The 24,997-nt window shown below is 37.3% G+C and overlaps 1 long non-coding RNA gene across 1 annotated transcript; it reads right to left on the bottom strand.

Moving 5' to 3' along the window:
* Positions 1-215: 215 nt before the first annotated feature.
* Positions 216-8,906, bottom strand: LOC127448430 (uncharacterized). The gene is made up of 3 exons (XR_007898525.1): positions 8,442-8,906; positions 1,811-2,054; positions 216-1,692 (listed from the first exon to the last, which is right to left on the bottom strand). It is a non-coding gene; the product is annotated as an uncharacterized LOC127448430 (long non-coding RNA).
* Positions 8,907-24,997: the final 16,091 nt, after the last annotated feature.

The raw sequence follows: 24,997 nt of genomic DNA on the forward strand, positions 1-24,997 counted from the left end.
ATAATTATATAAATAATATCAAGCAATAGAAAGTCAAATTTTTAAATCAAACTGATTATTAGGTTTCCAGGAGTTTTTGAGACATTAAAGACATTTTGGAACCATGTTTATTGGGAAAAGCACAAATAAAACACTACACGAATAAAAATGATTTTACTTTTACAGTACGTTACAATGTTTTTTCTACTTTGACAACAAAATTTAATGTTCTCTCTTTGCACTGTCAAAGCATTTTACCAATCAGAAATAAGCATATTTAATTCTGATTCAAAGTAATGGCCAGCATCATCCAATCACTGCCAACCATGTTAACATAAAATTATACAATATAAATTCTGAATCTAATACTGACATTTTACAAACATTTTAACTTGATTCAATATGCCTGTATGATTATGTCAGACAGGTTGATGAATACACATCCTCACATGTTTAACACACTTCTAAAGCCTGAAAAAATTAAAACTACCACCAGTCATACAATATACGTCTTTACTGCTTAAATTATTAACCCCCATACAGTAAATAACATTTAAGCCAATTTAGATTGAACAATTGTTAATTACTGCACTCAAAACAAATTTAAATTCATTTTAGCAGTACCACATTATTTTTATTCACATATCTGTGGCAGGGCAGAGGGCGTGGCCGGGTCGTGATTCCGCACACCCGGACCCTAATTAGGCTGATTAAGCCTGAGAGGGATAAGGCCGACCGGAGACGGCAGTGTGAGAGAGAGTGAGTTACGGACAGCTGTCCGACACCTGTGTGTGTTTGTGCTTTTGGTTAAATGTATCATTAAACCTTTATTTATATTATCAAGCCGGTTCTCGCCTCCTCCTTTCCATTTATCTTGTTACAATATCCTTTCACAAACAGCAGCATATGCGTTGCGATGGTGGAGACGGGGTCCCATTCTTCCCGTTAGACCTCCCATGGCCCATGGGTTTTGTTCATATAAGATCCACGTTAGATCATATTTAGCCTCATATTTGTCACACGATTGCATTTTGGATTTTAAAAACAGTGGTTTGTGATCATAGCAATGTCAATAACAATGACGGTCATCCGTGAAATATCATTATGTTAAATCCTGAGTTAATCCTAATCTACCGATCCTGATAGAAATTTAAAGAAGCCCAAATCTTTCGTAAACACGCTGTTTCAACCCAACAAACACAATTTGAGCAAAGCGCCATAGACTGCAGTTATTTTCTCTACTTCAAAAAGAACCTGTAAGTGTCAGAGCGTTTGTTTGTAAACAGTAACTTCATATTTAGTGAATGACTTAACCTCCAGTGTGCTGTCTATCTTCACTGGTCTCAGAACAGTTCAAAATGCACCTGTAACAGGTAAAGGTGGGCAAGGAGGAGGCGGGAACCAGCTGAACAGTAAACATAAACGTTAATGATATACATTAACTTAAAACAACATAAAACATAAGGACACAGACACACATGCAACGCGGCTGCGTGTACCTCTCTCTCTCTTGAACTGGCGCCTCCAGCTCCCCTTTATCTCGATCTCCCGCTGATCAGCAGCCGGCCACGTCCTCCTCCTCATCATACTCCTCCCCCACCCGATTCAGGCCAGGGCGCCACTGATCTGACCAACTTCCCCTCATCTCTGAAGGGGAGACATTGCCCTTCCTGCCGCTCTGTCAGCCGGTGGTCCACCCTGCCTCCTGCAAACCTGGGGGACAGACGAGGGGAGGAGTGGGGAGAGGGAAAGGGTGAGCAGAGACACACAGAGAGAGAGAGAGAGAGAGAGAGAGAGAGAGAGAGAGAGAGAGAGAGAAGAACTTGCTCACCTTTACCTGTTACAGGTGCATTTTAACGCCAGTTCGCTCCTCCCCCGGCGGACAGCAGCGAGTCCTCCGGTGGACGGAACCACTCCTCCCCTTGTTCGGCGGACGGCAGCGGTGCCTCCCGCTCTCGGTGGCCGGCAGCGACCTCTCCGTCCCCAGGCAGACTGCTGCAGCTGCTCCCCTGGCAGATGGCAGCGGCGAGGACTCTACCTGACAGCGCCCTCCTCCCTCCCGGGTTTCAGCACCACTGTAACAGGTAAATGTGGGCAAGGAGGAGGCGGGAACCGGCTGAATATTAATCAAACACTAAATTAAATAAATTATCTTAAAACAACATAAAAAATAAGGACACAGACACACATGCAAGCGGGCACGTGCGTCTCTCTCTCTCTCGAACTGGCGCCTCCGGCTCCCCTTTATCTCGCTCTCCCGCTGATCAGCTGATTCAGTGCCAGCAGCGCATCATCACGGTCTGGCCACGCCCTCCTCCTCGTCACAGCACCTTATTGTCATCCTTACTCCATATAAAGCCTCCGAAAGGATTTTTTTTCTCAAGGTGAAAATCCACAGTAAATAAAGGATTTCTCATAAAAAACTAGCGATATTGTCCACTACAGAGGTCATTGTGTTTAACAGCGTGACGTTTCACAATAAATTGCTCAAATTTGAAAAATGGCATATCGGATGAATCTAGAGACTAATTTTTTGACTCAAACAGGTTTCCATGTAAAAACTTAAGTAGGTTTCTTTCCAGATGTAGTTTTGTTGGCATTTCTCCCAAAACAACCTCTGCTGTGATCGGTGCCATATTGTTATTTCAGATGACTCCGTGCGTCAAACGTTTAACTCTTTCCTGACAGCCCCAAGTGTTCTGAACTGAGATCAGTCGGTTTAAATTAAATTAAATTAGGCATAGTGTATAGCGAAGACAAAACACAATGTCCACACAGAAGGACGCCGGGTCGCTCGAGAATATATTTGGGTTTACAATTGTATACTATATATTTACAACTAAATATACAAATTTACATGTATATATGCATTTATATATATATATATTCAGATTTACAACCATTAAGAATTTATATAATTAATTCCTTTTTGGCCCTCCATAATAGTTAGCCTCATTTGACAAACGATCAATATGTTATACAGAAGTTACACATAACTGAAGCAGCTGCATCTTGCCGTTGAAGTGTTGATGCTGGCTGAGGTTTTTTTACTTCTTTTTTCTTAAAGAATTTTGAAATGTCCATTTCAATATTCTAAAAAATCTCCTCACCAAGACAAGTCTGTCTAAAGCAATTGAGGAAGTTACATCCAAATGTTCCATTCTCATTTGGCTGAATCATATGTTTTGTCCAGTTTACATGTCGGTCAGTGCTTTTTGTTTGAGCTTTTTGAATGAATGTTAAAGGAGACACTGTTTGATGGGCAGAGAGCAGCGGTTCTAAAGGATTTTATTTTACTGTGCACATGAAAACACTGTGATTAGTACAAGGTAATAAAAACATTTGTCACTTTTCCTAAAACATTTGGGGCTTAAGCCCTCTAAGCCCACCCCTGGCCTTCCAACATCTCTAGTTGTAACCGCTGTGTTTTTAATATGCTTTGTCTTGAAACTTTGAAAAATGTGTCTTGAGATCCTGTGATGCCTGTTGCTGTTTTTGGTTTGACAAGGCGTGTTGCCTGTATAGCTGGAGCACTGATTGCCCCCTACTGCCACATGAAGGTGGTACATCAAATTTGAATATCTCTGAAAGTAGGAACATTCCTTATTACAGAATATGTAGACATCGTTATTTTTTATATAATGAATCAAGGATGGATGGATGGAAATCATAGAGGGCCAAACATTTAATAATTATATAGAGCCTTCTTGCCTCACATTTTGCCAAAAATAGGTCTCTAACCTAGTAAAATCCTTCGCGTCAATAGCACATGATGCCTCAAAATGTGTAGGCAGCTTAGCAGATTTTGGGTTACATTATTGTAAGAAATTGATAAACGGTAAGAAATCAAACATAAACTAATGAGTGCACTTGTTAAAATATCGCCAGAGCGGACTTTAAATTTTTTATTTGTGTGTTAGATCTAAATTAAAAAATAATTTAAAGTCACTAAGGAGCTCTTATTGATTAGCTAGACCCTTTGATTGCACCATCCAGGCAATGCAGACACAGAATGAAGTTGTAAAGCTCTACAATGAAGGAATCTTTTGCGACTGTGAATTATGATTCGAAACGGTTCATGTCATGCCTCCTTTTATAGGATTTTGCTTCACAAATACAACCCCCCAACAAAAAACTACTAGACAACGTTTCTTATGCCAGTTCACATTTGCTCAAAAATCAATCTGTGTAGCTTTTCAATTAATAGTTAGCCCAAAATGTAATTCTGTCATCATTTACACACACTCGTGTTGTTCCAATCCCATACGCTATAATTTTTAAGTGGAATACAAAAGGAAAAATGTTTATGCTTTTTTTTCCCCAGAAAACGACTGTTTGATAGACCATGACTGTCAAGCTCCAAACAGGACAAACAATTATATGAAAAAAGTAGTCCTTATGACTTATGGGCCATATTCCGAGTCTTCTAAAGCCATACGATAGCTTTAACTGACGCTACACATGCGAGAATCAATGGTGTTAGGCTTCAAACCTGGTGTGATGCACCGACGTATCATTTTTTAATCTAAATGCAAACAAAAATTACATTTCAGATTTTAGAACTTCTGCAGAGGGGAAGATTATGGTTTTCATTCAAGCTGCAAATTTAATCCGTGCACAAAATTGGAATATCGCCAAACAATTTGCAAATAAAACAACGCTACTATCCCATGTGTTTAAGAGAACAAAATAGGGAAATTGGTGCAAAATAGAAATGAAAATGGAAGATGAAGCCATTGATGCTCTTTTATTAAATGTAATAAACTTGCAGTTCAATGTATGCAGACAAAACACTAACAAACTTCATATCTGCTAGCGTTCAGCAGCAAATGGTTTACTGTATGTCTAAGATAGCAAAAGCGTGTCAAGCAGTTCTAGGAGATAACAGCTGCCAATCATTTTGATGACAGGCTTTGGCATTCCAGAATAACTAGAGCAACATTTGAGATGCTATTTAATGGATATGATGATATTCTTTCAGAGAATTGTGTATTCACGTGGCTTGTAGAGGAAACAACACTTGACTTTTTAATTTGCACCTATATTCCTATATAAAACCTAAAGGAATACATTCATTAATTGTGTTTCCATCATATACATGTCTTCTTACTGACTAAAACATTTATCCACCTCATGTGAGTAAATTTTTTATGCACAAAATTCTCATAACAGTATGTGAATGGAAACCTGATTATCGTACGGCTTCAGATGACTCCGAATATAGCATGAACGTATGAACTCAGATCAAATCAAATCACTTTATTGTCACACAGCCATATAAACAAGTGCAATGGTGTGTGAAATTCTTGGGTGCAGTTCCGATCATCATAGCAGTTGTGACAGTGATGAGACATATACCAATTTACAATAACATCAAATTAACACAACACAATTTAAACGTCTGATATATACATAATTACACTCAACAATATACAAATAATAACATACACTGTACAGTATACAATACACACAATATAGATACACATTATTCAATAAAAATAAAAAAATATATCAAAAAGTATATATAGTAGTATATATAGAATGCACAGTAGGTTGTATTGTACTGTACTGACATTCAGGCTGTCAGTTGATAGTAAGTTGTTAAGAGAGAATATAATATAATAATAGTATAATTTATGACAGTCTGGTGTGAGATATAAGAGTAAGAGTAGTAATAATAATAAAGTGCAGTGCTGATGTATTTTGATCGTTAGAGATCAAGAGTTCAAAAGTCTGATTGCTTGGGGGAAGAAACTATCATGGAGTTGGCTGGTGCGGGTCCTGATGCTGCGATACCGCCTGCCTGATGGTAGCAGTGAGAACAGCCCATGGCTCGGGTGGCTGGAGTCTTTGATGATCCTCCGAGCTTTTTTCACACACCGCCTGGTATATATTTCCTGGAGGGAGGGAAGCTCACCTCCGATGATGTGTCTGGCAGTTCGCACCACCCTTTGCAGTGCTTTGCGGTTGTGGGCAGTGCTATTGCCGTACCAGGCGGAGATGCAGCCAGTCAGGATGCTCTCTACAGTGCAGGTGTAGAACCGTGTGAGGATGTGGCGGTTCATTCCAAACTTCCTCAGCCATCTCAGGAAGAAGAGGCGCTGATGAGCTTTCTTCACAACGACTTCAGTGTGGATGGACCATGTGAGTTCCTCAGTGATGTGGACACTCAGGAACTTGAAGCTGCTGACTCTCTCCACTGGTGCTCCACTGATGGTGATGGGACTGTGTTCTCTATCTCTTCTGCTGAAGTCCACCACAAGCTCCTTTGTCTTACAGACATTGAGGGAGAGGTTGTGCTCCTGACATCAGTGTGTCAGAGTGTGCACCTCCTCTCTGTAGGCTGTTTCATCATTGTCAGTGATCAGACCTACCACCGTCATATCATCAGCAAATTTAATGATGGCATTGGAGCTATGTGTTGCCACACAGTCATGTGTGTACAAGGAATACAGTAGTGGGCTGAGAACACAGCCCTGTGGGGCTCCAGTGTTGAGGGTCAGTGATGAGGAGATGTTGCTGCCTATTCTAACCACCTGGCGTCTGCTTGACAGGAAGTCCAGGATCTAGCTGCACAGTGAGCTGTTTAAGCCCAGAGCCTGGAGTTTCTCATCTAGCTTGGAGGGCACTATGGTGTTGAATGCTGAGCTGTAGTCTACAAACAGCATTCTCACGTAAGTGTTCTTTTTTTCCAGGTGGGAGAGAGCAGTGTGTATTGTAAATGCAATTGCATCATCAGTGGAGCGGTTGTTGCGGTAAGCAAACTGCAATGGGTCCAGTGAGGGAGGCAGCACAGAGCAGATGTAATCTCTGATTAGTCTCTCAAAGCATTTGCTGATGATGGGGGTCAGAACAACAGGACGCCAGTCATTTAAGCAAGTTATTTTTGATTGCTTTGGAACAGGCACAATGGTGGATTTTAAAGCATGTGGGGACTACAGACAAAGAGAGGGAAAGGTTGAAAATGTCTGTAAAAACACCAGCCAGCTGGTTCGCGCACGCTCTGATGACGCGGCCCGGAATGCTGTCTGGGCCCGCGGCTTTGCAGATATTCACCCGTTGGAAGGATCGGGTTACATCCACTACAGAGATGGAGAGTGAACTAACCTCTGTAGCTTCGGCCGCTAGAGCTCTCTCCGCGAGGGCGGAGTTATTTCCCTCAAAACGAGCATAAAAAGTATTTAGCTCATCCGGGAGAGAGGTAGCGGTGTTCATGGCGGAGTTTTTATTCCATTTAAAGTCCGTGATGATGTTAATTCCCTGCCACATGCTTCTAGAGTTGGTGGTGTTAAACTGTCCTTCAATCTACTACTATTAGTAGTGTTACTTATTAGTGTTTTGTTTTTGTTTTTGTTTGTTTTTTTGTTGTTTTTTTTTTGTCATTTTTTGAGATTGACAGAAGTGATCACTGCTGAACTTGTATGAAAAAAGAGTTGCATAAGTGTTTTTATTTTTGATTTCCACAGACAAAATATCAGCATAATGGTTTACAAAAACATGAGAGTTAGTAAATAAATGACAGCATTTTTTTTTTTAAGAAGAACTATTCCTTTAAGTATAAAATGTGCAAGACTTAGAGCTGTAGGGAACCTGAGTGAGTAAACTCATCCTTCACTCTGGCCTTGACTTGAGAGTCTTATAGGAAGCATGAATGTAAGACGTTCCACTCCAAAACTCTCCCTGAATGCTAAATCAAGGACATACGGCAACACCTGAGCAAAGCATTTTACCCTGTTCGGCTTTCAAGTAATACTAATGTACTTTCACTGTTGCTTTAATTGCTTGCATTTGTCCAGACAAAACTCCATTTTAAGGAGCACAGGGTCATGTGCTACCTTTGTCACAACAAACACATCACAGAACAAGACGAGAGGTTTTTTTTCTTCTTCTCTTTATATTAAGAGAAAACGATGAAAGCCTGATACGTGTGCACCATGAATTATATCTCTCTCTCCACAACCGAGAGACCTGAGCTGCATTTAAACTCCACATTTCCATAAACGTTTATGGGGTTTCGCTACAATGCACCGATATTAGAAAAACATCTCTGTAGAGTCGGCAACACTTTGCAATGAAATCCTCCGGGAGAGGACATGAACCGTGCTGCGACTTGCTTTAGTTACAGCATGCTTTTATGTTCTCTGTGCAATTGGACCTGTGCTAAAGGTCTAATCAGCTCACTTTCCCTTTCTACATGAGAGACACATTTAATTGGAAAATGGGGCGAGGCATTACAGCAATGCCACATTTAATATTGCCCCTTCAAACATAACGGCGGTCCAAGAATACTGATGAGAACTGCAAAGATAAAGAAGCATCTATCGATCGATAGATAGATATACACTGTATATACATACAGATAGATGGAGAGGACATACAGACAGACAGACAGACAGACAGACAGACAGATAGACAGATAGATAGATAGATAGATAGATAGATAGATAGATAGACAGACCCACCTGTTGATGTTGCACAGTTTTCAGTACTTCAGAAGTTTCAGGTCTCAGCTTGTCTTGTGCTGCAATAATCCCTTTTCTATCAGCAGGTCGTACAGGCCTCTCTCTCTCCCATTTCTTCTACAACACACTCATAAAAAAAAATAAAAAAAACAAGATAAAGAGAGAAAAAGGAAGAGAGGGAGAGAGAGCAGGCCAAGGGACTGCAATTAAAGCTCTTCCACCTCTTCCATTGTTAGGAAACTAAACCGCTCTCTCAGCATGCTGGTTGTCTGCTGAAGGTCAAGAGACATAATCATACAGAGAGAGAAAGAGAGAGGGAGAGAGAAAGAAAAAGACAGAAAGAATACAGGCATTTTGACAAATCTTCAACATATGCAGTCCATGTTTGTTTTTTACTGACGGTGAAACTGCAAAAATAATTTTCTTAATCAGGTTTTTGTCTTGCTGAAAAGTATTTAAACATCCTTAAAACAAGATGCAATTTGAGAAGCAAAACTGCTTAAGATATTAACACTTGATTTGTTTTTAAAAATATATATCTTGAATTAAATGTATTTTCCTTACACCCATGGAAAATTGATTTTTTCTTTAAGCATACATTTACATCTAAAACATGAAGTCGGCACACTGTAGCATCCAAACAGGTTTTTGATAGGATTCTCACCCTGCAAAAAGTTGTGTAGTGATGCAACTACCAATTATTTTTATAAACTATTAATCTTTGTTTATTTATTTGATTAATCAGATAAAAGATACATTTTATATCTTGCATTTAAAAAAACAACATTTTTTACATTATGATTGTATGCTATAAAATGCTAATTTTTCAAACAAATTTTATCAAGCAGATGCATGTCACTACTGTAAAGTGACGTCAATGATGGAGCTTCTCTGTGAACTTTGTACATATCCGATAATGAAATTCGTTGCCGATTATTTTCACTAAAGATTATTAGCAATTTTATTATTTTTTGAAGCATTTTATGCTTCATTTGATATTAGTACACATTTTTTGTCACGCACATTGTTGCGTGCAGTTGTTTTTGGATGTGTGTGCTTTAAAGTATTTATGATTTAAAGAATAAATTAACTATAATTATAGTGAAGCTATATGTAAGCTAAAACAAGAAGAAAAAAACAATTTGCCAGAGGCATTTGAAAAATAAGCATAATTCAAGATCTATTCTTTCAAAACTAATTCTTAAAATTATCATACATAATTTAGCTTTTTAGGTGGAAATGAGGAGTTTTTCTGGATGTTTTTGTCTCACAAACAGACTTGATTGAAGTACACTAGAGGAGCTGGCTATATCTACAGTGCCAGTGATGATTTATTCAGTAATGCCTTGTGTAATATGAGTGTGTAGTCCAGGTCTCCACATGCGCTCAGGTTTCTGTATTCTATTCAGGAAACCGTGATGACTCTCTCATGCCAAAAGAACTGCTTGAAGCTTTAAACCATCACTGCTATTCAAACTGAAGACACTGAAATAGAAAGTGAATCATTCACTGGGTTAATTCACTGCCTTCCAAGGTCGTTATAGCTGAACATACAATCAATAATGCCAGTCAATGTAAAAGTAAATGAAATGTAAATGATGCCAGTCAAAATATGAAACTTGATAGTGTCCATACTGAGAAAGCATGAATTAGTCTCGGGTCAAGCATTAAAAGCAAAAACTTTTTTACTTTGAATTTTTGGGTATTCAAGCGTTAACAACAAATAAACATTAACAAAAACAGAACACATTTTTGTAATGAATAAATACCTTTGCCTAATTACTGCATAACATATAATAACAATCTATTTATGTTAAAATGTATACATGAATATATAGTGAAAAGTGTATATCCTTAGGGTCTGGACTGCTGGTTTTAAAAGTGTTTTAGGCTTGGAAACCAGCTGCCCGGCCAGCTGAACACCTTGGCCAGGCTGGAAGACCTTAAACCAGCTAAGACTAATTTAAGCTGGTTTTTTTTTTTTAAGGTAATTGGCCATAATTTCTTTCAAATTGTTCACCATTTTTAAACACCTTTGTCTTCTCTAGCTCATATTATGGTTTTGCAGTGTGACAAATACATTTTAAAAATTACAAATATTCCAACGTAGTCTCTCAATTAATATGATGTCATAAAAGCTGCATGCATAATAATTGAATTATAAAAGAACTAGCAAAATGCTGCTTAAAATAGTTTTAAATGGAGTATAGCTTGCCAAACCACAGGGAATGTCAACCTTTCAAAAGTATTCAAAACAGTCTCATGGCAACTTCTAATAAGTCGTAAAGATGGCAAAGTGGCAAGATACTGTCCTCTTGTCAGTAGCTGAAACCTTGCGAATAGTGAGAGCTAACTCCAAATCATCTGTTCTCATCCTCCTTGACTTGTCTGCTGCTTTCGACACAATGAACAACCAGATTCTCCTGTCCACTCTCTCTGACATGGGCATCGCAGGAACTGCGCTTGGACGGTTTGAGTCATACCTGACAGGCAGATCCTTCAAGGTCACCTGGAGAGGAAAGGTGTCCAAGTCACACTAGCTGACCACTGGTGTTCCTCAGGGATCAGTGCTTGGATCTCTCCTCTTCTCGATCCAAACTACATCACTCGGACCAATCATGAAGGCACATGGTTTTTTCTACCACAGCTACGCAGATGATATGCAGCTCTACCTGTCATTCCAGCCTGACGACCCCACGGTCTCACCATTGACAGCCCGGAACCTGGGAGTGTGGCGGATGACCAGCTTAACTTCACTGATAACATCTCATCAACCGCCCGGTCTTGCAGGTTCCTGCTTTACAACATCAGCAAAATCAGACATTTCCTGTAAGAATATGCTACACAGCTCCTGGTCCAAGCTCTGGTCATTTCAAGACTGGACTACTGTAATGCCCTGTTGGCCGGGCTCCCAGCTAGCATGATTAAGCCACTGCAGATGGTCCACAGTGCTGCAGCACGTCTGGTCTTCAATCAGCCAAAGAGGGCTCATATCACCCACTCTTTTTTTCTCCCCAATTTGGCATGCCCAATTCCCAATACGCTCTAGGTCCTCGTTGTGGCGAAGTGACTCCAATCCGGGAGGCGGAGGAAAAATCTCAGTTGCCTCTGTGTCTGAGACCATCAATCAGCGCATCTTATCACGTGGCTTGTTGATAGCATTATCACGGAGACCTAGCGCATGTGGAGGCTTCACGCTATTCTCCGCAGCATCCACGCACAACTCACCACGTGGCCCACTGAGAGCGAGAACCACAATATAGTGACCACGAGGAGGTTAACCCAACGTGACTCTACCCACCCTAGCAACTGGGCCAATTGGTTGCTTAGCAAGCCTGACTGAATTCACTCAGAACGCCCTGGATTCGAACGTGAGACTCCAGGTCTGGTAGTCAGCATCTTTACTTGCTGAGCTACCCAGGCCCCAATATCACCCACTCTTGATTTCACTCTAGGGCTGCAACTAATGATTATTTTGATAATCGATTAATCTTCAATTATTTCTTCGATTAATCGGATAAAAACTAAATTTTGTTTCCTGTATTTTATTCAAATCTGATTTTTTATAAAAACAGAAATATTTGGTTCGATTTACAGTGCTGGATTCACAATTCTATATTCTCACAAAACTTTAAACAAAGCCTGAATCATGAAAAGTTATGTTTGATTTTTATATTATTATTATTATTATTATTATTATTATTCCTTAAGGACATATGCAAAACAGTTCCTTTCCTTTACTTGTAAAACTTAACAAAAGTACTGTTTGTTAAAGAGTAAAATGATCCATCGGGGATGGACTGGGACTAAAAATCATCTGTGACATCCATGAGCTGCACATTTGATTACACTGAAACTGAAGTCAAGGTATAATGTTGCAAGATGACTAGCCGCAAGGCACAGTTCAGGCCCGGCTTCTGACAGCTATGCTAGGGTGGGCTGGGGGATATCATAGGTGGGCATTTGGGATGGGGGAGAGGTTATTCAGACTACTAATTTAATGCTTTAATTGGCGTAACATGGCGTAACTGTCAAGATCATAAGACCCAATATTACTGTATTTTACAATTTTTTCCCATATTAAAAAATATATTGAAATAAATAAACTGATAAACATTGTATATAATCATATGCACTTACTTAGTTTACAAATATTAGCCACTAATAGTTCTAAATATAACTAATATTAGCATTATATTCATTAATTTCCTGTTATAGCATAATTTCATGTACAGCTGCTTTGAAACGGCTGTTGTGAAAAGCGTTATACAAATAAATTTGACTTGACTTGACTTGACTGAATTAATAGTATAGTATACTATAGTATACTACCTCCATTACTAAGTAACAAAATAAAGCAATACACTTTTAGACTAATTAGAATTACAGCTTCACATTTTCACTGGGCTGTAAAGTGATGTCACCGACGGAGCTTCTCCATGCTCATCGCAAATATCCAACTAATCGATAATGAAATTTGTTGTCGATGAGTTCCATTATTGATAATTATCGATTTGATTTATTAGTTGTTGCAGCCCTATTTCACTCCACTGGCTGCCAGTAGATGCCCGCATCAAACTCAAGGCTTTGACTCTGGCATTTAGGACAGCCAATGGAACAGCACCCTGGTGGCGCCTGGTGGTCCCATCGCAAAGAGGCACAAAGTGTATTTCGTGATCATTCATTTTCTCTGTTCCTCTGTGGTGGAATGAGCTTCCAACCTCCACATGATCTGCTGATACCATCTCAGCATTCAAGAACCAGCTGAAAGCACATCTGTTCCACGAGCACTTAACCAATCCACACTAAATGCACTTACTATTTAACAATACTAAAAATATCCTTGTGTCTCTTTCTTCTGTGCAAACATCTATAATAGTACAGCCACTTTGAGAACTTGGCAGTGTGATACTGAAGATATTGTTGACTTTTGTATGACAAATTGCTTGTTATGTTACTCATTTGTAAGTCACATTGGATAAAAGTGTTTGCTAAATGACAAAATGTAAATGTAAGATATTGAACGACTTGGCTCGTATGAAAAGTTCTGATTTTAAGACCAACCAATCAACAAACAGAATTTCAAATTGATACAATACAGGCATCATATTTTAGCTAGCCTCCAATCCATCAATTTATTTTAAAAAAAAGTAAGAAATTTGGTTACTTATTCCATATTTATTTATGCAAAATAAATGACTGATGTGTGTCAGTAACCTTCAATACACTCCCCTTGTCTCATTTCAAACCCTTATGTTTTCTGTCAAAAGTTATTTTCTAATTAAAATCATAGTTAGGTTTAGGTTTGGGCTTTGGGTCATGGGTTAAACTTAATTAAAAAAAAACGTAATAACGTTGTTTTTCTCTATGGAAGTAAAAGTTGTTCATATTTATATGAGTTTCTTATGATTTCGCCATCTTGTACTTTTACTATGATGAACTTATTTCATGTCAACTACTCCTATTCAAAATGGCATCAGTGCATCACAGCTACTAGGTAATTTTACACAGAAACAGTTTACTGTATACATGAGTAGGGACACTAGCATTTCCCTGAAGCATTTACTTCATAAATATATTCCATAATACATGGTACTTCCACTAGTTTAATCAAAACTACAGTGAATCAGCAGCCCTGAATCAATTTATTCCAACCTTCTGTCCCCAGACACACATTGAGTTGTCATAATCACATGTAATTTTAATCAATGCAACGTGATATCTACAGCAATCAATCACACCGTGTGCAAATGAGAATGCTTAAAACATCTCGCTTGCTTCCAAAGAGAATCTTGAGTAAATGCAGGAGGCAACCCACCTCAGGAGAGCTCATCTCCGCTAATAAACATCATTTAAAGATGAAGTGTGTCATTTATGCATAGCAGCTCCAAACGAAATTGCAATCTGTTTAGACCTTTTTTTTTATTATTATTGACTAATTTATTTACCTATATGACCTTGTATAATACTGATATTTTCTCAAATACTGAACCAATCCTCAGAATTTATATACCGTTTGAAAGCTTAAAGTCTCAAGAATCAAACTGTGCTGTCCATTTAAAAAAATAAAAACCAGATTAAATTACAAGTATAAACACTAGATGGTTGCAGAGAGCTAGATTTTGTTAGAAGTTCTGCATTTAGATATATATTTAAACATGATCAAAGACTACTTTTGTCAAAGTTTAGCATTTTGTTTGATTTGTTTGAGGTTATTTTAGTCAGTTTTTGAATACCTGAAATTAGTAGAATAACAAGTAATCAACAAATTGATCCCTGGTTGTAACAAGATGAATGTGTGTGTGTGTGTGTTCAGCATTGTAGATGTGTTATAGTCTCACCAATTAATTTTGATGTGTGTGTGTTCTGCACTGTGGCTGATTTATTGTTGTTTTTTTGACGACAAAAAAAAAAAAAAATATTCTGTTTTATAGTCTGACCAGTTCAGTTTTGTGTGTGTGTGTGTTTGGTAGTCTCACCCCTTCATGTCTGTGTGTGTTTTTTCTGCATTGTGGCCATTTTTTAGATTTGATATAATAAATAATGAAAAAAAAAATAAAATAATTTTGATTTTTAGTGTTTCCCATTCATTTCCTATGGCGGTCACTTTTGACCGGGAACAGTACAAGTATAACTTTTTTTCTACCACTTGGTAGAATCAAATGGACGAAAAGTCACCATGTCTCGTACCCGTCAGATAAAGGAAACCAGTTTTATTGAAGAAACAAAATTGACTTCGGTCAAAAATGACCGAACAGTGCATGAGGGTAAAATGTGAGTGTTGGATAAGGGGCTAGTTCAAATTTGATGCCTGTATTGTATTAATATGTAATTCTGTTTGTTGATTGGTTGGTGTCTATGGGAATAAAAGCCTTGTGATATTTTATGACTTCACCATCTCATACAAATTATTATGAGTTGGGGACAAACGTGAGTGCTGGCAGAACTGTTGCTATGCACTACCTCGGCCTGGCACAGGTGCAGTTCTGTGCAGTGGGTATTATTTTTAGCTTCTCTGAAATCAAAGGAAAGACACTTTAGCACACTCAAGGTCCCAAGCAGATTACATAAGCCTTCCTGAATGTCAATTTTAAACAAAGGTAATTGGAGAATTGTGCAGTCATCCGCAGCCAACGGTACAAATCTGGCTATAGCATTGCTTTCAGTTCAACAAATGGAATGTGAAATTAAAGGTTTGCTTAAAGACTGCCTGTAAACATGGCACACACAGGCACTGTAATTATTTGGTACCAGACCAAATGATTCTTTTTTGCATAAAATTATTGGGGACAATGTCCACTTGTGTTTAATTAAGTTTCTAAAACGGATAGTTCCGATACTAAATTCTGCATGAGCCGAGTTCAAAGCCATTGCAAAAAGATGACAAACAGACACCTGCACATTCCACAGTATATACAGGTGCATCTCAATAAATTAGAATGTCGTGGAAAAGTTCATTTATTTCAGTAATTCAACTCAAATTGTGAAACTCGTGTATTAAATAAATTCAATGCACACAGACTGAAGTAGTTTAAGTCTTTGGTTCTTTTAATTGTGATGATTTTGGCTCACATTTAACAAAAACCCACCAATTCACTATCTCAAAAAATTAGAATATTTTGACATGCCAATCAGCTAATCAACTCAAAACACCTGCAAAGGTTTCCTGAGCCTTCAAAATGGTCTCTCAGTTTGGTTCACTAGGCTACACAATCATGGGGAAGACTGCTGATCTGACAGTTGTCCAGAAGACAATCACTGACACCCTTCACAAGGAGGGTAAGCCACAAACATTCATTGCCAAAGAAGCTGGCTGTTCACAGAGTGCTGTATCCAAGCATGTTAACAGAAAGTTGAGTGGAAGGAAAAAGTGTGGAAGAAAAAGATGCACAACCAACCGAGAGAACCGCAGCCTTATGAGGATTGTCAAGCAAAATCGATTCAAAAATTTGGGTGAACTTCACAAGGAATGGACTGAGGCTGGGGTCAAGGCATCAAGAGCCACCACACACAGACGTGTCAAGAAATTTGGCTACAGTTGTCATATTCCTCTTTTTAAGCCACTCCTGAACCACAGACAACATCAGAGGCGTCTTACCTGGGCTAAGGAGAAGAAGAACTGGACTGCTGCCCAGTGGTCCAAAGTCCTCTTTTCAGATGAGAGCAAGTTTTGTATTTCATTTGGAAACCAAGGTCCTAGAGTCTGGAGGAAGGGTGGAGAAACTCATAGCCCAAGTTGCTTGAAGTCCAGTGTTAAGTTTCCACAGTCTGTGATGATTTGGGGTGCAATGTCATCTGCTGGTGTTGGTCCATTGTGTTTTTTGAAAACCAAAGTCCCTGCACCCGTTTGCCAAGAAATTTTGGAGCACTTCATGCTTCCTTCTGCTGACCAGCTTTTTAAAGATGCTGATTTCATTTTCCAGCAGGATTTGGCACCTGCCCACACTGCCAAAAGCACCAAAAGTTGGTTAAATGACCATGGTGTTGGTGTGCTTGACTGGCCAGCAAACTCACCAGACCTGAACCCCATAGAGAATCTATGGGGTATTGTCAAGAGGAAAATGAGAAACAAGAGACCAAAAAATGCAGATGAGCTGAAGGCCACTGTCAAAGAAACCTGGGCTTCCATACCACCTCAGCAGTGCCACAAACTGATCACTTCCATGCCACGCCGAATTGAGGCAGTAATTAAAGCAAAAGGAGCCCCTTTTAACCCCCAAGTATTGAGTACATATACAGTAAATGAACATACTTTCCAGAAGGCCAACAATTCACTAAAAATGTTTTTTTTATTGGTCTTATGATGTATTCTAATTTGTTGAGATAGTGAATTGGTGGGTTTTTGTTAAATGTGAGCCAAAATCATCACAATTAAAAGAACCAAAGACTTAAACTACTTCAGTCTGTGTGCATTGAATTTATTTAATACACGAGTTTCACAATTTGAGTTGAATTACTGAAATAAATGAACTTTTCCACGACATTCTAATTTATTGAGATGCACCTGTACATGTGCCAAGTTGCTATATGGCTTATGATGTGATTATTAAGAATTTATGTTATTTTTGAAAACAAATACTAATACTGCATATACCCAAAGAACAAAGATAGTTCACCCAAAAATGAAAATTCTCTCATCATTTACTCACCCTCATGCCATCCTAAATGTGTATGACTTTCTTTCTTCTGCAGGACACAAAGATTTTTTGAAAAATAATGGCGACCAAAACTTTGAAGTTTCAAAAAGCAGAAAAAGGCAGCATAAAGATAATCCATAAGACTCCAGCGGTTTAATCTGTGTCCACTGAAACAATCCGATTGGTTTGGGGTAGGGGTGTGTACAAATATTGTTTTTCCAATTAATTGCAACGATCTCGATGTCGATTCTTAAATCCCAAGATCGATATTTCACTCAGTGCACAACCCTCTACTACAAGTGGAAATCATTCGCATTTGCAGCCAAATTTCACGCTATGCGACTAAAGTGAATATATTTGGCAACTGGATGGTAAATGTTTAGATTTCACTCACCAGTAATTGTGTAGTTTAGTCGTGAAGTGTTCAGCAGCGAGATCCTTTCACAGTGTGTTGAGAGTAAAAGTTGTTCCGTGTAATGTGTGTCCAGGACAAGATACACGCAATCCATTTGTCATTGAATACTGTCTCTTTCAATACCCTTTCTGTTCTTTACAGTCAGTTGTTGATCAAAAACAATCACAAATCACTGCAAAAAAAAACATTTAATTCTAATCATGCATCGCACAGATGAGATAAAGCCATTCGAGTCCTCTCTAGTTAATGTGCGCTCATTTAAAGGTTAAAGAGAGTAACAGTTTTAGCATGTGTTCAACAAATCAGTGTAAATACTTGTAAATAGTACAAAGAGTTTCAAGAGTTTCAAGATCTTTATTGTCATTGAAATTCTTATTTTGTAAACTCCTCTCAAAAAACAGGGGTAAAAAGTCTGGAAGTTATAGCTGCAGTATTTCAGTACCACTTGCCAGACTTCATGAGGGTGAAGAATTTATGGGAAGGATGGGTGGGATCACTGATAACATTACTAGCCCATTTGAACCTTCTTTTATTGTAGATGTCCTGAAGTGAGGGGAGATTCATCCCTGTGATTTTCTGGGCTAACATTAATACCCTCTGCAATGCCTTCCTGTATTGTGCTGTGCTGTTGCCATATCACACAGTTATGCAACAGGTTAACACACCTTCTACAGTACATATGTAAAAGTTGTTGAGGATTTGTGGTGACATACCAAACAAGAAGTACATCCTCTGATTGGCCTTCTTAAGCAACTGCATTGTGTTCTTTGTCCACTTTAAGTCTTCACAGATGTGGACACCGAGGAACTTGTAGCTTTTCAAAAATGATAAATTTAATAAATATACAAATATTACAAATTATGCAATTTATTGATTGAATACATTTATTTGTTCATTTTTAAAAAGCCAAATTGTGACCAAAATGATGAAAAAGTAATAAAATATAATTAGTAAAATTAATATTTTCCTAATGTACCTAGTAAAACGGTCCCCTGTATAATTAACAGCATTAGCTGGGAGATCATTTATTTTATATGTAAGCAAAAGGGACATTATAACTGAAATAAACCCATATGAATCTAATAAATTGAAAACGAATCGAGAGCTTGTGAATTGGAATCAAATTGAATTGAAACAGGAAATCTGTATCAACACCCAGCCCTAGTTTTGGGTGAGAACAAACCAAAATATAACTCCTTTTTCACTGTAAATCTTCAAATCAGCAGTCTGCTTGGTGATCATGACTTCAAGCTCTATTACACTTCCTGGCGGCATCGAGCACTCTGCACATGCATCGAGCACTAGAAGTGTAATCAAGCTTGAAATCATGATCGTGCCTAGAGACTGCAATGGTAAGATGTACAGTGAAAAAGAAGTTACATACTGGTCTGTTGCCACCCAAAATCGATTAGATCACTTCAGACATGTATTAAACCACTGGAGTATAAGGATTACTTTTATGCTGCCTTTATGTGCTTTTTGGAGCTTCAGAGTTTTGGTCACCATTCACTTTCATTGTATGGACCTACAGAGCTGAAATATTCTTCTAAAAAACATTGTGTTCTGTAGAAAGCATACACATCTGGGATGGCATAAGTGTGATGAAAGAATTTTCATTTTTGGGTGAATCTTTCCTTTTAGTATTCATTTTTGGTGATAATCGGGCTGCTATGAAGTCGTTAATTGTGAGTTCAGTCAAAAAATGAAGAAATCTGTCATTGTTTACTCACCCTTGTGTTCCAAACACATGTGACTTTCTTTAATGTAAAGGAGATGTTTGTCACCTTCATTGTATGGAGAAAAAAAAAAAAATCATGCAGGTTTGGAACAACATGGGAGTAAATGATGACAATTTTTATTTTTGCATGAATTTTCCTTTTAAGAACATAAAGATGACCTTCACTTTGTAAATTTCCTATGTCCTGAAAATGCTCATATAATTTTCATACATTTTGTTCACAAGTCTTTTTAAATTTAGAAACAATTTGGCTGAAATTGAACATTTAAATGCCATGTCTGAAGTAAACTGTTCCTTATTATACTCATCAAAGCATTAATGCAATAATAAATCCTGAATGAAATGCAATGTATTACAGTTTTTCTTTTTTTCCATTCCTGTTTTCAGCAGTGAATGGAAAGCACTTTGTAAAGGTTTCACAAACCATCATCCCTGAGTGAACAGAGAAACCTTGCGACCTTACAATAAAGACACTGTCACTTCATGTAATACAGGTATCTAAGCAGTGTGAACTGGAGTGTGACATGAAATTCCATTTTTAATAAAGATACAAGCTGCTGTCACTGTTTGAAATTTCATAAAATTTTTTTTAACAAAATCCTTACAAGGTTGGAACCTAATTAAAATAGAATTAATAATTATATTTGGGTTGTGAATCGATAATTGTTTTTTTGGTTTTTTTACTAATTAATCGCACATTTTTCTGTGATTAATTGCAATTAAATTATGGTACATGATACATTACAAATAAAATTATATATATATATATATATACACACACACACACACAGGGTTGGGAGGGTTACTTTTGAAATGTATTCCACTACAGATTACAGAATACATGCTGTAAAATGTCATTTGTAACGTATTCCGTTAGATTACTCAAGGTCAGTAACGTATTCTAAATACTTTGGATTACTTCTTCAGTACTGGTAGATTTTTTCACTTGTTTTGACTATAAAAACTCTGCCAGTACAGTAAGACAAAATACACATGTTAAAAATACATTCTCTGAAAAACTGAAATATCTTATGCAGTGTTGTTTCTAAAACAAGATAAATCAAATTAATTTTGTTTTAAGGATTTTTAGATATTTTTACAGGAAAACAATACAAAAATTATAATCAAGTAATATATAATCTCTCAGTGTGTTCACAACTGGGAGCGCAGACATTTCAAAATAGAAGTATTTCGGGCTTCTTTATAATTAAAAGTCCTACACCACTTTATATATACAGTTGCAATATGTTCTGGTGATGTGAATTAAAACACATCAACTAAAACCATAATAAACAGTCAAAGTAAGTTTTTAATACACAATTGAGTGATTTTGAGAACAAAGAGTTCAGTTTATCCAAATTTTAAAATAAAAAATAACATTCTCTCCACAAATGTCATGTCAAAAATATTCAACCCCCCAAGTCAATCATTTGTGGAGCATCCTTTACCCTTAATAACATCAAATAAATGTTTCAGGTAAGTGTTCTCAGGCTTCGGACACTTCTCTATTGGAATCTTAAAGTTTCCAGCTCACTGATATTCTTTGGTTTCTGTGCCACCACTGATTCCTTGAAATCCCAACAAAGATTTGCAATGGGATTTTAATGATTGACTGAAAGGGCCATTTAAGGACATTCCACGACCCATCCCTGAACCAGATTTTGGACAACTTGGATGTATCCTTGTTGTTATTGTCTTGCTGGAAAGTCCAGTGATCACCGAGCTTCAATTTACACACTGAAGGCATCACATTTTTGCCAAAATGGTCTGATACCTGAAAGAATCAATGGCGCCAGTCACATGGTCAAGATAGCCGTTTCCTGCAGCCGCAAAACATCCCCATAACAGGACTGACCCACCTCCATGCTTGACCGTGGGGATGGTGTCGTTCTTGTCATCACCTTGCCTTTCTTACTCAAGACGTACTGCTGACTCACGGGTCTAAAACTCATTTTCAGTTTAGTGTCATACGTCCATAAAACCTTCTTCTAGGACTCCACAGGTCTTTCCGAATTCCTTCTTGAGTATTCAAGTCAACATTTCCCTTGGTGAATTTTTGCTTTCTTCCACACCCTAGAAGGTTGCTGTTGTACCATATTTTAAAAATATATGAATGGTGCTGCCAGCTTTGTCTGTTGGAAATTGAAGTGCCTTGGAAATGTACTTTTAGCCATGACCTTTCTTGTGTAATGAAATAATGTCCTCTATTAGCTTTTGTGACAGCTTATTTTTAATTGCATTTTTTGCATAGAAATACACTTTTGCTTATGACACTAAACTTCAATTTATAACTTAAATAAGTGCCATTGTTGAGTGATGGCTTAATTTTGTTTTAAAACAATTACTTGTGTAGCCTTACATATTTAAGAAACAGCTACATGCAATAGGGGTTGATTAATTATGACATGGATGTATCTTTTAAAAATCCTGCTATTTAGAAATATTAGGTTATATATTCACACTATGACTTTGAATGTGTCACTCAACTGATATAAATGTAATGTTTATTATATGAGATCCAGCTTTTGACACTTAGGACAACTGAGGGACTCATACACAACTATTACACAAGGTGCAAACATTCAATGATGCTCAAGAAGGCAACACACTACTATATGCATACTATACTTTATGTAAATATCTGCTTATGTAGATTCTGAAGGGCAGTACTAAATAAAAAAAGTTTTATCTTATATTTGTATACATTATGAAAGGGGTGTAAACATTGATGAGACAAAAGGAAATGCAAATTTGCGTATCTTCTCAACTATATATACTGTTTATTAAACCTCCTATTAATGAGTTATGAGCTGTCTTCCTTTTCTTCTGTTTTCTATCTTGTTTCTGAACAACTATCTAAATCGAGCAATTATATGATTTGGCAACTAAAAACAGCCATTTGGCTCCTTAATGTTTCAGTTTAGGAGCCAATGGCTCCTAAGTCGTTTTTTTTTTAGTCTGGAGCCCAGATACATATACAGTGTATAACTTATATATATATTACTTGAACGGATTGTCAAAATTATGATATTAATGTATGAGTTTTAACTGTTTCTACAGTCAGTTTGAGGTGGGACAAACCAAAATCACCATTATAAATAACAGATAAGCCTAAAATAGTTTGTCCAACATAACTACAATATATCATTTCTCACTACACATACAGAAAAAGGGGTTTGTGTCTCTAGTGCTTTAAACAAAAAAATAGTAGTTGGACACCAAAGCGTAACACATAAAAGTGCCAAATCCTGTAATTTTTTGTGTAAAGTTATAGCCAATTTTACAACTTTGTTGCCATGATGATGTAATGTCAACAAACCCTAAAATGACTGTAAAAATTATGATTTTAACAACTTTACACATGAATTTGTAACAGAAGAATTGTTATAAAAAGTGCTTTTATAGAAATATAAGCTTCACATATCTGCCTTTAAACCCTCCAAAAATTGGCCCTCACTGTAACCTTTTTTTACATTTTTTTATTTTTAAGAAAAGCAGTCTAAATTAATTTTTGTAGTAATCAACATTATGCCAAAAATGCTGTCAATTGAGCTAAACCGAAATATTCCTTTAATTTTTTAATTAGTTAATGATTTGATTTTATAGGACATTTTTTACCTTTGTAAGGGCATACTGTACAGTTTTTCCATTTTTGTCAAATATTAATTTAATTGATTCATACAAATTCTTAAGATTGAGAATGATTACCTCTTACCCTAAAAATTAAATCAAAATGTATTCTATAATATGTATGACCATGGCTGTAATAGAAATGTAAGAACTATATCAGATGTTATATTATGAGGGTGTTTTTTGCCCCTGCATTTTGGATTTCAATGGACATTTTTGTCATTTTTGCCCCGATTTAAAAGCCCGACCAGCATCAGATCAGCTCTGTGTGTGTGGCATCTATTTGAAGTCACATCACAAAAGCAGCTACCATCATAAATGCACAAGAGATTTAAAACGACTCATTACTGTGTCATTTTACAGCATTTATCTTCTAAATCTTTTGACAGCTCCTCTTTGGTTTCTCACTAAAATCCCTCTTTGGGAATATGAGTCAGCCGCTGTATATTGTTTACAGATTAGTCACATAACACTTAAACCCCAAATGGTGTGAATAGTTATTCTTCAATAAGTTAATGAGAGGGTGAATTAGATAATAAGAAAACAATAATATAGCTAAATGCATGTTGAAAGGAGAACAATGTGTTATCACTCAAGAGATTTCATCAGCTCAGCTTGGCAAAGAGCGGCAAGACTGGTAGAAGGCAATCAACACTATAACCGTTCATATCGTCAATGTTATTATACCTCAAATTATGCAGCTTTTTAAAGAGAGGTGAACTATTAATTTTCTATTTTTTTTAGACTTAAATAAAATGGGCAAGAAGATCCTATAGATTTACAATGAAGGATGGACCCAAGGCATATTATCTTTTACTCACCCTCATGCCATCCCAGATGTGAATGACTTTCTTTCTTCTGCATAACACAAATGAAGATTTTTAGAAGAATATCTCAGATCCGGAGGTCCATTCAATTCAGGTTTGAAGCTCCAAAAATCACATAAATGCAGCATAAAATGAATCCATAAGACTCCAGTGGTTAAATCCATGTCTATAGAATTGATATGATAGGTGCGGTTGAGAAACAGACCAATATTTAAGTCCTTTTTTACTTTAAATCTCCACTTTCACTTCCACATCCTTCCTCTTTTGTTTTTAGTGATTTGCATTCTTTGTGCATATTGCCACCTACTCGTTGGGGCTGGTCAAATGTGGAGATTTACAGTATATAAGGACATATATACTGATCTGTTTCTTTTCTGCACCATGTAATATCGCTTCTGAAGATATTGATTTAACCACAGGAGTCGTACAAATTACTTTTATGCTGCCTTTATGTGCTTTTTGGAGATTCAAAGTTCTGGTCACCATTCACTTGAATTGTGAGGACCTACAGAGCTGAGATATTCTTCTAAAAATCATAATTTGTGTTCTGCAAAGAAAGAAAGTCATACACATCTGGGATGGCATGAGGGTGAGTAATGATGAGAGAATTGCAGTGGCGGGCAGTACATTTAAAGTCTAGGCCTTCAGTGTGATTCATGCCATTAAGAAAACACAGTTTCACAATGAATAAGACACCCTATGCCATTGGGCATCATACATTATGTTGCAGCTAACTAGTAATACCAATTGACATTTTAAAAACACGTCCACGCATGAAAGCCAGAACTTGAAACGACACTTAATGCTCA

Source organism: Myxocyprinus asiaticus, chromosome 11, assembly GCF_019703515.2.
Source record: "Myxocyprinus asiaticus isolate MX2 ecotype Aquarium Trade chromosome 11, UBuf_Myxa_2, whole genome shotgun sequence".
NCBI lineage: Eukaryota > Metazoa > Chordata > Actinopteri > Cypriniformes > Catostomidae > Myxocyprinus > Myxocyprinus asiaticus.